Genomic DNA, 12151 nt, shown 5'->3' on the forward strand with positions numbered 1-12151 from the left:
ACTTAGTTTTTCTTCGACAATTTGGGGGCTCGTCCAGGATGGCAACGCCCACGGACACACAGACGGCTACTACGGATCGTTCCCCTTCGAACCCCATGGCGCCACAATGAGGTAAGAGACCTTTTGAAATCTCTATTGGGGTGTCGGAGGAGGACTGTCTGTGGGGGACGTCTGTTTCTGCTGGGCTCACGCCATCTGAACTTATTGACTGTGCAGCAGGATCAAATGCAGAGTGGTATTGGGGAGAGGCCCCGATAAGGTTAGTTTATAGCAGTACTGGGAACTGCTGAGTTGGCCAACAGGTACATGCATAGGTAAATGCATTAGAATGCACCGGTGCTGAGGGGTTTTTACCGCCTCAGGAGGGGTTGTCATACCGCCTCATGGTATTGGTCCGGACCAGGTAACGATGCATCTTGGTTAAAAATAAATAAATAAATAAATAAAAAATTTAAAAGGTTAAAAAAGGGTTAAAAAGAGAAAAAGAGGCCTTGTTGTGTGTGTGTGTATGTGTACACCAGTGTGACTGATCGTTATCGGAAGACGCCCAGAGTACCCTGTGAAGCGGAAGCTAATGATCAGGACTACTCTAACGCAAGCCCGGTAACTAGTGGATCTTTAGGAGATCCAACCCACGGTGGGCTGACTCAGCCTGGCATAGTCCGGCGAGGAAGCTGCCTGGGTCTAGGAGTGTGTGAACCCATCTTCCCTCCCTTTCCCTTCTGTGTGGGCTACTGACAATCTGATCGTCTCACTGGATGCAATTAGAGTATGCGGCTTCATCTCCCAGAGACTAGCCGACGCTCTTTGCTGAAAGGAGGTGTAAGAGGGTCGTAGTTTTCCTTGTGAGTCTCTCCTGTTTGTGAGTACCCTGTAGGAGGATTGTTAGATTCTGATCCGCTAGCGCGGACAGGGACCCCCTCAGTTGGTGTGACTGGAAAATGGGGGGGGAACAGTCTAAACTTTCTACCTTACCCCCTAAGGGTACCCCAGCATATTACATGTACGTACATTATGGTCCTCAAACCTGCAGGTATTTAAATGATTGGAATCTGTACACGTGACAATTCATTTAAACAATGCCCATTAGAAGGTACCTTTGAGTTAGATAAACTTACATACCTCAGAGAAACCCTTAAATCACACGCCTCTGCTGCGCAGTGCGAGCAGTTTCTGTCTTGGTGGGAGGAAGCAACAAAGAGACTCCATGAGTCTCGGGTGCGGAGTCTGAAGGACTCCCAAGAAAAATTAAAAACTGAAGTACAGGATTTAAAACTTAAATGTAAGACATCCAAATGTCTTCCTGCCCCAGTGCAGCCCTCTGCTTCTCTTTATCCCCAGTTAGTTAAGCCTGAAAGTGAGGAGGAGACTGCAGAAGACATAGTGGATTTTTTTAGCAGCATTCCACAGCCGCAGCCAGTTCCTCCCCCTGCTCCCCCTTCTCGGAATGTGCAGGCAGTGGTAATATCCCCGCCGCCGATAGCAACTGCACAAGTTGTTCATTCTCCTTCTTCGGAAGAATTATCTTCTTCCTTACTGACTGATTCCAGTAGTCCGGTTAACCCTGCTTCTACTGATAACAATGCCGGCTATTTTCTTAGAAGCACGACACAGGCACTCCAGGCTCCTTTAAGAGACTTGCCTGGGGCTGGAGCTGTAGGGGGGTTAGTTAAGGTACATGCCCCTTGGACACCTGGAGATCTTAGAAACTTGGTGAAAGAATTTCCTAAAATCAGGGAGGAGCCGGTAAAGTTTAGAGAAGAGCTCCAGACAGTGATTCAGTGCTATAATCCATCTTGGGCAGATATTAATCAGCTTTTACGAGCGGTACTGCCAGCTGAAGTTCAGCAACGGCTTAACAGACAGGCAGCTTGGCCTGATGCCGACCCTGGTATTGAGCATGATTTGACAGAAGCTAGGAACCGTCTCTTGACCTCTATTTCAGAAGTTTGTCCTAAGAAAACAGATTGGACTAAAATTGCAAACTGTAAACAGAATAAGGGAGAATCCCCTGCTGATTATCTTGATAGACTAACAAAGGTCTTTGAACAGCATTCGGGAATTACTGATCCAGCTGATAATGCCAGGGAAGCGGTAGGAGCTGCTTTTGTTCAGGGACTCTTGCCAAAAGTTCAGCAACCATTGAGAACTATTTGTATTGGCTGGCAAACTAAACCCCTTTCAGAATTGGCGACAGTTGCCAATCATTGTACAGCTTGCATAGACCAGAAGAAAGAAACTAGTGAAACAAAACTTATGGCTTTACAGTTACAAACTTATCAGCACAGGGGTCGTGGGGGAATGAGAAGAGGACGGGGACGAGGTCGTGGGCGAGGTATGGGAAGGGGTTCCTCATATCCTGCCCAGAGTCCTGCCCCGACTGGGAGCACTGCATGCCACTTTTGTGGTCAGGAGGGACACTGGAGAAATGAGTGTCAAAATCGATTAGCTCAAAATCCTACTCAGTTCCCAAATCCTGAAGCGCCTGTTTTTCCCCACAAGGAACCCCTTACTAGGACAGCCTGAGAGGGAACATGCTGCATCATGAATCCTTTAATTCCTATTAATCAAGAAGGCCCATATGTTGATTGTAAAATTGCTGGAAAATCTGTTACTTGTCTTGTGGACACGGGGGCCAACAGGTCTGCTCTGAGATCCTCAGAGTTTCCCTCTGTTCCTTTGTCCGCTTTGTCTGTTAATGCTGTGGGCATTTCAAACTGTCCTGTTTCGCACCCTGTCACAGTACCCCTTGCAGTTTTTCTTGGCCCTTTGGAAGATAAGCATTCCTTTTTGCTTAGTCCTTCTTCTCCTGTGAATCTGCTGGGAAGAGATCTGTTGTGTAAATTGGGGTGTACCATTTATTGTACACCAGATGGCGTATTCTTACCCGTGGAAATGCTCTGGCAGACTCTGCTGCCAAGGCCGCGGCCCTTTCTGCACCTCAGGCTGAACATTCTTGTGTACTGATAGAGCAGCCTTCACTGGCCTCCCTTGAGGATCTGGCAAAGATCCAGGAGGCAGCATCGAGAACTGAGAAGCACTCTTGGAGTGCTGCTGGCTGCATTTTACATTCTGATCATCTTTGGCGTGCCCCGGATGGTCGCCTGGTGGCACCGAAGATGTTATTGCCCTATCTTGCTCGCATATACCATGGAATGGCACACGTGAGCAAAGGGGGGATGGTTGCTGCAGTTACCCGAGATTGGTTTGCACCCATTTTCCCTTCTGTCGCACATTCCTACTGTCAACACTGTGTGATTTGTCAACAACACAACATTGGTAAAGCTGTTAAAGCTAAGCAGGCAGCCCACCCTCCTCCTTGGGGACCTTTTGTAAATATTCAGATTGATTTTATTCAAATGTCTAAATGTTGTGGTTATGAATATGTATTAGTTTTAGTTGATGTATTTACCAATTGGGTTGAAGCTTTTCCCTGCAGGAAAGCAGATGCCAGGACTGTTGTGAAACTTCTGCTTAAGGATTTTGTACCACGTTTTGGCATCCCTGTGAGTATCAACAGTGATCGTGGAACTCACTTTACTGGACAGATTGTAAAGGAGTTATGTGCAGCTTTGCAGATCCAACACAACCTTCACTGCCCTCATCACCCACAATCTGCTGGGACAGTGGAACGCCAGAACGGGATTTTAAAAAATAAACTGGCCAAGATTTGTGCTGAAACAAACTTAAAGTGGCCAGATGCCCTTCCTTTGGCACTGATGAGTATGAGAGCCATTCCCAATCGAAAGACTGGACTCAGCCCTCATGAGATTTTGACAGGACGCCCAATGCGACTACCAACTGCACCCCCACTGACCTTAGCTCAGATGGACATTCATTTGATGGATGACATAATGCTTAAGTATTGTCAGGCACTAATGAAATGTGTTAAGTCTTTTATACACAGGTGAAGGAAGCCTTACCGAAGGATCCTGTGCAACCTTGCCACTCGTTGGAACCAGGAGACTGGGTCTACATAAAGGTCCATCAATGAAAGACTGCCCTGGCTCCACGCTGGAAAGGCCCTTTCCAAGTCCTGTTGACTACCAACACTGCTGTGAAGTGTCAAGGACTACCTGCCTGGACCCATGCATCGCACTGCAAAAAGACCCTCCACCTCAGGAGAACACACCTACTGATGATCAACATACTTCTTCTTCTAGCCCTGCTGTACCTGCTGGACAGCGGAAGAAGAGGACAAGGTGACGTACTGGTGACCTCTCCCTTGTCCTCTGACAGACCTACTGTGCCTTTGGATTTTTCTAACGGAATTCCAACATTACAACCCTCTTCCCCTTATCGTGCTAGACCACAATTGTTTTTGGGGAAGAAAAGAAGATACATTCGTTCTGCAAACACCTCCAGAGTCCAGGGATTCCTGACTAAAGAGACATTATGAACTGGCCTGGTGGAAGAAACGAAGCATCGTTTATTGGCAACGAGGAACTGTGGGGAGCGTGCTTGGGAATGTGGGGTTGAATGGTGGCTTGGATTTCTTCCAGGGCAGGGCTCTGTGCTTATGGACAAGTACCCTGGGGATGTACTGCCCTCCTAATTGGCTTTCAGATGATGACTACCAGCGCCTTGCTACCACAAAGGTTACCCCCACTAGCCCCTCAACCCTGGCCATCACTTCTGTAATTTATCCAGATGTAAACGAAATCGTATATTCTAATGAAATTCATTGGCCCAGACCTTCCCATCTTAGTGATTTATTAGAATATTGCTCAGAAAGCCTATTTTTTAAGGTTCAACAGAATTCATATGAGCGAACAATTAAGTGGACAACAAATGGATCAGTGGAAATAGAGATCCATAATATTACTGCAAATCAGCCCCAAGAATTTATTAATGAAACTGATGGGTTCCATGGTGACGTAGATATGATGGTTATTCCTGGAATTTGTGCTATGTTACCTGAAAGAGGCCCTTATTGTTATTTGGTTACCCAATTAGTGAATAACAAAACGACTACCCAAAGAGTTTGTTCTGCTACTGGAAATTTTACCTGCACTGAGACCATTCCAGTGACTGATAATGTGACCTGTACTTTATTGCAATACACTCCCTCTTATGCTATTAATGTTAATGCCTCTCGGACTTATATGAAGGTCTACAACCAACAGATGTGGTATAGACCTACACTAAGGGGACATATGGCAGAATATCGGTGGACTGTACTTAACACTACACTAGGGACTGTGAAGTTTACATTGCCTTTATCTAGTTTTCAGATCACCTCTACATATCCAAATTGTTCACAAGGGGCTGCCATTAGATTAGCACAACAGAGGGCCTGGGTTATTTCCTCTAGAAAGAAGAGGGATCTGGCCGGATCCTTGTGGGATGGGGCCAATTCTGCAGCTGCTGTTTGGAATATTTTTAAGACCCAGGAACATGATGAGAAATTGGGCCAATTAGAGAAGGCCACCGGCCTGATTTCAGGGGCACAGCTGACCCAAGTGCAAACCGGAGTGGGTGAGTTACATGTCATTTCCGCCCTTAGTTCTATGACCCAGAATTTATTGAGAGAGATGGTACTGAATATCACTGAGGCTGGGAAGGCATTGCAGTGGGAGCTAGCATGTTCGCAAATTCAGGATTTCCTGAATGACCAGCTGATGGCCATTCGGAATGATCTAGTACACCAAGCTTGGCCCACTGCCCTTACAGACACGTCAGGAGTACCATCTGATCTGTGGCCATGGAGACATACTTGGAGACTTTCTGGATGGAAGTGTGGACGTTCACAGTGCTCCTTCCAAGCATATGGACCGGTTAAGGGGGTGTGGGCTCCCACATACCGAATCCTGCCGGGTATGCATGTGGGATTGGGTGCTTCACCGAGATATCTGGGAAGTGAGACCACCTGATTCTCCTAATCGATTTTTAGTTAGTGCTCCTGGGATTACAGCTGATATTTGGATGGGGTTAGGGAATTTATGGACATTTTGGCCGTTAGAACCACCACAGCTTCAGTGTGTACGGAAACTGGAGCCAGGGGAAGTTGTCACTGTTTATGACAATATTTGCTGGGAGGGTAGAGGTCAAGGAACTACCCTTACAGGACACCCACTTTTTCAGGCTAATGATAGCTGTGTGTACGTTAATACCACCACATTACAAGATATACATATTAATCTTACCACTGCTGCAGGCAATCATATCATTTACTGGCCTGCAGATAGAATGTTGCATGTAGCTCTTAGATTTCAGGTATATTTTAATTGCACTAGAATAGTACCTGATCGGTTTCAGAATTTGCTTTCATTGTTGCCAGAGGTTCGCAGGATCTCTGAGTTGCAAGGGCAAATTCACATGCTTCAGAATATATATCATGCTGAAAGAATGCCTTTCATACAGCTTATAGAGTGTCTACTTAATGTACTAAGTATGATGTATTGTGCTTTGTTACCAAAACTGTACGACAACCCCATTATTTTATTCCTATGGGGATGTTATTGTTTGTAGTGTTGTTAGTTGGTGTGGGATTATGTTGTTGTTGTTGTAATAGACGTAATGATAGTAGTAATACTTTTCATGTTCATACTAATCATGCATTGTCATTAAATCCCATGAAAACCCCTGGGGTTGACATGTCTCCTGTAGACTCTGAAATCCATGGTTTAATGCAAATTGAGATTTGAGGTATTTGTTGTACTAGAAGTACAAAAGGGGGGAGTGTGGAGGCCAAGAATTAATTAATAAAGGTTTGAATAAAGGTTTGAAGGGATCTTAATGTATGTTAGCTAATTTAGCAGAAGTTAGGATGTGACCCTGCATGCTGTAAGATAATGTGGTACAGAGTGAATTGTGTGAAAAGTCATTACGACCTTGTGAAATGCAGTTTTGTTTTTGTTCTAGTAATGAAGACAAATAAGATAGTGAATAGGCTTATGTATAAACAAATGCAAATGTTTATCTTCAATGTCTCCAAGATTACTAACCATTGTCTGTTACAAAGGTATAAATGATTGTTATGATTGTTTACTAATTGAGAGAGATCCGTCCGGGACAAGGGCAACCCAGTTCCTATGACACTCTCTCCCTCTTGTGTTCACTAGAGAAATTAATAAAGTATTTGATTTTGCTGCACCCAAACAAAAAGCGAGAACTTAGTTTTTCTTCGACAGGAAGAAAATCTCCTCTATTCTGGCTTTGCCCCTTTTGACTCTTTCTGCCCATCTTCTCCCCCTCCCCCAGTCTCTTTCCTTCCCCACTGGGGCCATGCAGAGAGGAGCCCCAGTCAGTCTCTGTCACAGAGAGTCTGTATCCCATAAAGGGAGGGAGGGGTCTCTCTAAAACACTGATAATGGGGAGGAGAGTGGTGTGCGTGGTTAGGGGGAGACAGGATAGAGAACTAACAGTGGGGCACAGAGAGATTCCCCCAGATTGGGGAGATCCCCTGCTGCCCCCCATCAGCCAGCTGTGAGAAGAACAACTGTGGGGGTGAGGGGGTCTCCACATGCTGCCCCCGCCCCAACTGCCAACTCTGCCAACTGTGGCAATGGGAGCTGCAGGGGTGGAGTCTGCGGGCAGCAGTGCGCAGAGACGCCCCAGGCCCTCCAGCTTAGGGGCTGCGGGATGCTTTCGGGAGATGCCCGAGGTAAATTCTGCACCCCTCACCCTCTCCTGCAACCCCAACCCCTGCCCCAGCCCAGACCCCACACCTGCACCCAAACTCCTCCAAGAGCCTTCCCCCACACTGCCTCCTGCACCCCAACCCCCTGACTGAGCCCAGACCCTGCACCCAAACTCTCCCAGAGCCCAACCCCTCTCCCTCCCACAACCAAACTCCTTCCCAGAGCCTTAGGCAGGTGTGTGGGGCAGGACTTGGTCCCATTCTGGGCACCACCAAAAATTATACAAACCTGCCACCCCTGTCCAGCCCAATCTTCTGCTGATGCACCTCAGCCCACACCCATGCAGGGTTTGAAGCTTTCATTGCTTAAATTCCAGGACACGGAGGATTTCAGCTCCCCTTTGCCAGAGGAACCTTCACCCCACTCCTAACCTGGTTCTTGTCCATGGGATCACTGTAGGGGGGCTGGGTCCCTCGGTGTCTTTTCTCTCTCTAGGACAGGCCAGGGTGCAATAACTGGGGGCATCTGAGCACCGAGGACCTTCTGTGGGGCTGCCATTCCCCTTCCCCTTCTGTGGTCCCATCTGCCATTGACTCCAGCCTTTTTTCTATCCATCGTCAGCACCATCCCAAGCCAGCAGCACTCGCCTCAAAAAGACAGAGTCCTGTGGCACCTTACAGACTAACAGACGTATTGGCACATAAGCTTCCGTGGGTGGATACCCACTTCGTCAGGTGAATGTAGTGGAAATTTGCAGGGGCAGGTATAAGTATGCAGGCAAGAACCAGTCTAAAGATAACAAGGTGTTTCAATCAGGGAGGATGAGACCCTCTTCTAGCAGTTGAGGTGTGATCACCAAGGGAGGAGAAACTGCTTTTGTAGTTGGCTAGCCAGGCACAGAATTCCCACTCCATTCATCTGACGAAGTGGGGATTCACCCACGAAAGCTCATGCTCCAATACGTCTGTTAGTATAGAAGGTGCCACAGGACTCTGTCGCCTTTTACAGATCCAGACTAACACGGCTACCCCTCTGATACTCAAAAAGACAGTGTCCCCTGCTGGGAGTAAATCATTGACCCCTCTCCTCCCTGAGCACTGACTGCCCCTCTGTTTCCTTGCCTCTCAGTCTGTGCAGATGGGACCTTTCCCTCCAGTGCTGGAGGATTCGCCCTTCTCATCTACCATTGTCCCAAGCAGACAGCAGGTGGGAATCTTAAATGTACCGAGGTGACTTAGGAGCAGAACCCCCCCAGACCTTCCATGCAATTGTCACTTGCCCCTCACTGAGCAGGGCTGAAACTGGTGCAGGGAGACTGGTGGGCCACATCCCCTCTGGGCATGAGCAAAGCAGCAGGGTGAAAAAATGATCATGGAGATGCTGGGGATTGAACCCAGGGCCTCGTACACACAAAGCATGTGCTCAACCACTGAGCTACATCCCCTAGCAGGTTGTGTTTGCTATGGGTTACACTCAGAGCCCTCCTGTTTCCAGAGCATCCAGTGACCTATAAGCTTCACGAGAAGCCCATTCCCCTCTCTGAGGACTAATCCTGCTTTCCTGGAGGTGACTTGTTCATAGGGGTCACTTTTCAGCAGGGCCAGATTCTATGTGTGGGGCAGAGAGTGGCTGCCCTGGTCTCAGGGTGCAGAGATTCACTCAGCCCTCTCCCCTGCATTGGGTTGGGGGTGCGGCAATCCCCTGCTGCAAGGTCATAGTGGGGGATGCTGTGAGCAGCTCAACACCTCACCCTGGTGGCAGAAGTGGTGTGGGAAGCTCCAGGTATTTCTAGGATCTACTATTTCCACTTGCCTGTGAAGTCCAGCCTTCCCCAGCACATTCACTGCAGTGCAATTGGGTCACTGTTTCCATGGCTGAACAGCAAAGAATGGCTCCCAGTTTCCCTTCTATCAGCAGCAGGATTAGCCTGTGTCGGTGGTTAATGAGGTGGATCTAGTTGTAGATTGTTATTCATTCCCCACCTTGACAATTCACACAGTCCCTTTCCCAGGCAGATTCCCAGCACCTCAGTGATCCTGGTAGCAGGGGTTGGGTCCTGAGATTTTCAGGGTTCTTTTCCCCTCCACCTGGAGTGAACTCAGCTTTTTCCTCATCCCAGACAATCCATGAAATAGCAGCAGCAGCATAAAGAAAGAGGGGAGGAACATTTCACGGCCAGGGCTGGATGTGCCCAGAGCCCCCTGCTTGTCCATTGTTTCCATGGAATTTGGCCCCCTGCTTTGCACAAGGGACAGAGAAAGATCTTTCTGTTCCTGTGTCTGTGCAAGGAAAATTGTGCTTCTGTATGAAAGAGAGGCGGGAAATGGCCCCAATGATGGGGCAATAGCCTCAGGGTTAAGAGCAAAGGACAATGATGGGAAGGTTCACAATTGACTCAGTAGTTGCATACAAAGGTGCAGGTTTGGCAGTGACACTGGGAAATTCTGGCTCCTTCTCAGGCTCAGGGTGGCCACCCCGGTCTAGATGTAGAAGTTACAACATTTAAACTTGAAAGAGGGGCCAATTTCCCCATCATTTCACACCTTTACACCCAAACACGATGACTTTCTGAATGAACCCTCCTCGTTCAGCCAGAAGATCTTGGGGTGGATGTTCTGAATCAGGTCAGAGCAGAGGTACCTAGTGATCTAGTCTGGCTGTAAAATCTATAGATCAACACCATTAATATGAAATTAATCCTCAGAAATGGCTGTTCCCCACCCATACCCCAGCAAAGGGCTCTCCAGGAGGGGGCTGTTGAGGAAGGGAAGAAGGAAGACGTCCTTCTCCCCCTGGAGGAACTGGGCTCTGCACTTTGGACAGAAAGGAGGGGAAGGAAATGGCCACACGATGGCAGCAGAAACTAAGAAATGAAACACAATAGGCTTATGTCCACACTGCAATGTAACACCCACGGCTGCCCCATACCAGCTCAGGCTCCCGGGGCTTGGGCTGTGGGGTGGTAAATTTGCAGTGTAGACATCTCGGCTCAGGCTCAGTACTGGGCTCTGAGACCCCACAAGGCTGGGAGGGAGTTTAGCAAGTAAAAAAGGTAGAACGGCAGTGGAGTATTACCCTGGTCTCAATGGCATTTCTCCATCGGTCTGTCTGCTTTGGGGCAGGGACAATAACACGTCCTGCTGCTTTTGTTATTTCAAAGGGTGGTTTAGGATTTTCATTCTCACACATGGTGCACGAAGCAGGACTCAACCCTCCGTGCAAACTAAACGAGCTGCACACAGATTCTGGCAGCCACAATGAGCATTTGGTGTGAGAGCTCAGACCTGCCCCTGTCCCAGAGGGACGGGATCATCTGTGAGGGGACCGGACCACTGACCTATCAGCTCCTAACTCCCAAACTTTCAGTAACTATCCTCAGTGCCCGTGAGTGTAATTTAAACCATCAAAAGAGTCATAGTGGGCTAGACCATAGTCTGGACTTCAGGTCTGGAAAAGAACTGGCACAATCCATAGACCAGGTTGTTATATAAAATGCACATGGATTTTAACCCTTCACATATAGTAATGGGAAAGTTCTTGGTTCAGGCTTGTAACAGTGATGGAATAAACTGCAGATTCAAATCAAGTCTCTGGAGTCAATCCACAGCTGGGATGGGTCATTCAGTCCTTTGTCTAGAGCTTCAGTTTGTAGCAAAGTCCCTCCAGAGGTATGAAGCAGGACTGAAGACAAGATGGAGACGAGGCATCAGCCTTTTATAGTCTCTTGCCATGTGGTCTTTGCTTTCTTTGTCCCAAGGACACTCTATCCAGCACGTGGCGTAGAAAAACCTTAGAGTTCTGTCCATAGGCAGGTCCCTGCTACCTTGCTGAGTCACAAGGTGTATCTGCCTTCTCTCAGTGGGTCAATTGTGTAGCTGATGTTCCTTAATGGGCCATCAAGCAGGCTAGGCAGAACTGACACCAACTTATCTGGGGTGTTCCCAGAAGCAGAGCACAAGTTTGAACTATGGACAGAACAGAGCCAATACTTATAACGTCAACTACAAAAATGATACACATCTAGAGATGGCATCATTATAATCAGCCAATCAGAACCTCTCCATAGACCCCTTACACGACAACCTTTCTACAATATTGGCTGCAAATATAGAACAGTGGTCGCAACGGTGATCTGTACAGTTACAGATTATGTCAATAACGTCACAGGAGGTGACACGGCATCAGCGAGACTGATAGTGGAATACTGCCTCCAGTTTTGGTGTCCTCAATTGAAAAGATGTTGTGAAACTGGAGCTGGGGCAGCAAAGAGCCACCAAATGTCCTGAGGGCTGGAGAAAAATGCCTTCTAGTGAGCTATTGAAAGAGCTCAACCTGTTTAGCTGATCAAAAGAAGATTGAAAGGTGACTTCATTGAAGTGTTGAAATGCCTTAATGGAGAGAAAAGATTGGGTATTAAAGGGCTCTTTAATCTAGCAGAGAAAGGAATAACAAGACCCAATGGCTGGAAGGTGAAAAGAGACAAATTCATATTACAACTAAGGCACAAATATTCAACAGCGAGGATGATTCATCACAGGAACAAGCTACCAAGGAAAGTGATGGATTCT

General features: G+C 47.5%; 1 non-coding gene and 1 pseudogene across 1 annotated transcript; both read right to left on the minus strand.

Moving 5' to 3' along the window:
* Positions 1-12151, minus strand: part of LOC120381541 — a 682838-nt pseudogene that overhangs the window by 600750 nt on the left and 69937 nt on the right.
* Positions 8956-9027, minus strand: TRNAT-UGU. The gene has a single exon. It is a non-coding gene; the product is annotated as a tRNA-Thr (tRNA).

This window comes from Mauremys reevesii, linkage group 14 (genome assembly GCF_016161935.1).
Source record: "Mauremys reevesii isolate NIE-2019 linkage group 14, ASM1616193v1, whole genome shotgun sequence".
In the NCBI taxonomy this organism is placed as follows: domain Eukaryota; kingdom Metazoa; phylum Chordata; order Testudines; family Geoemydidae; genus Mauremys; species Mauremys reevesii.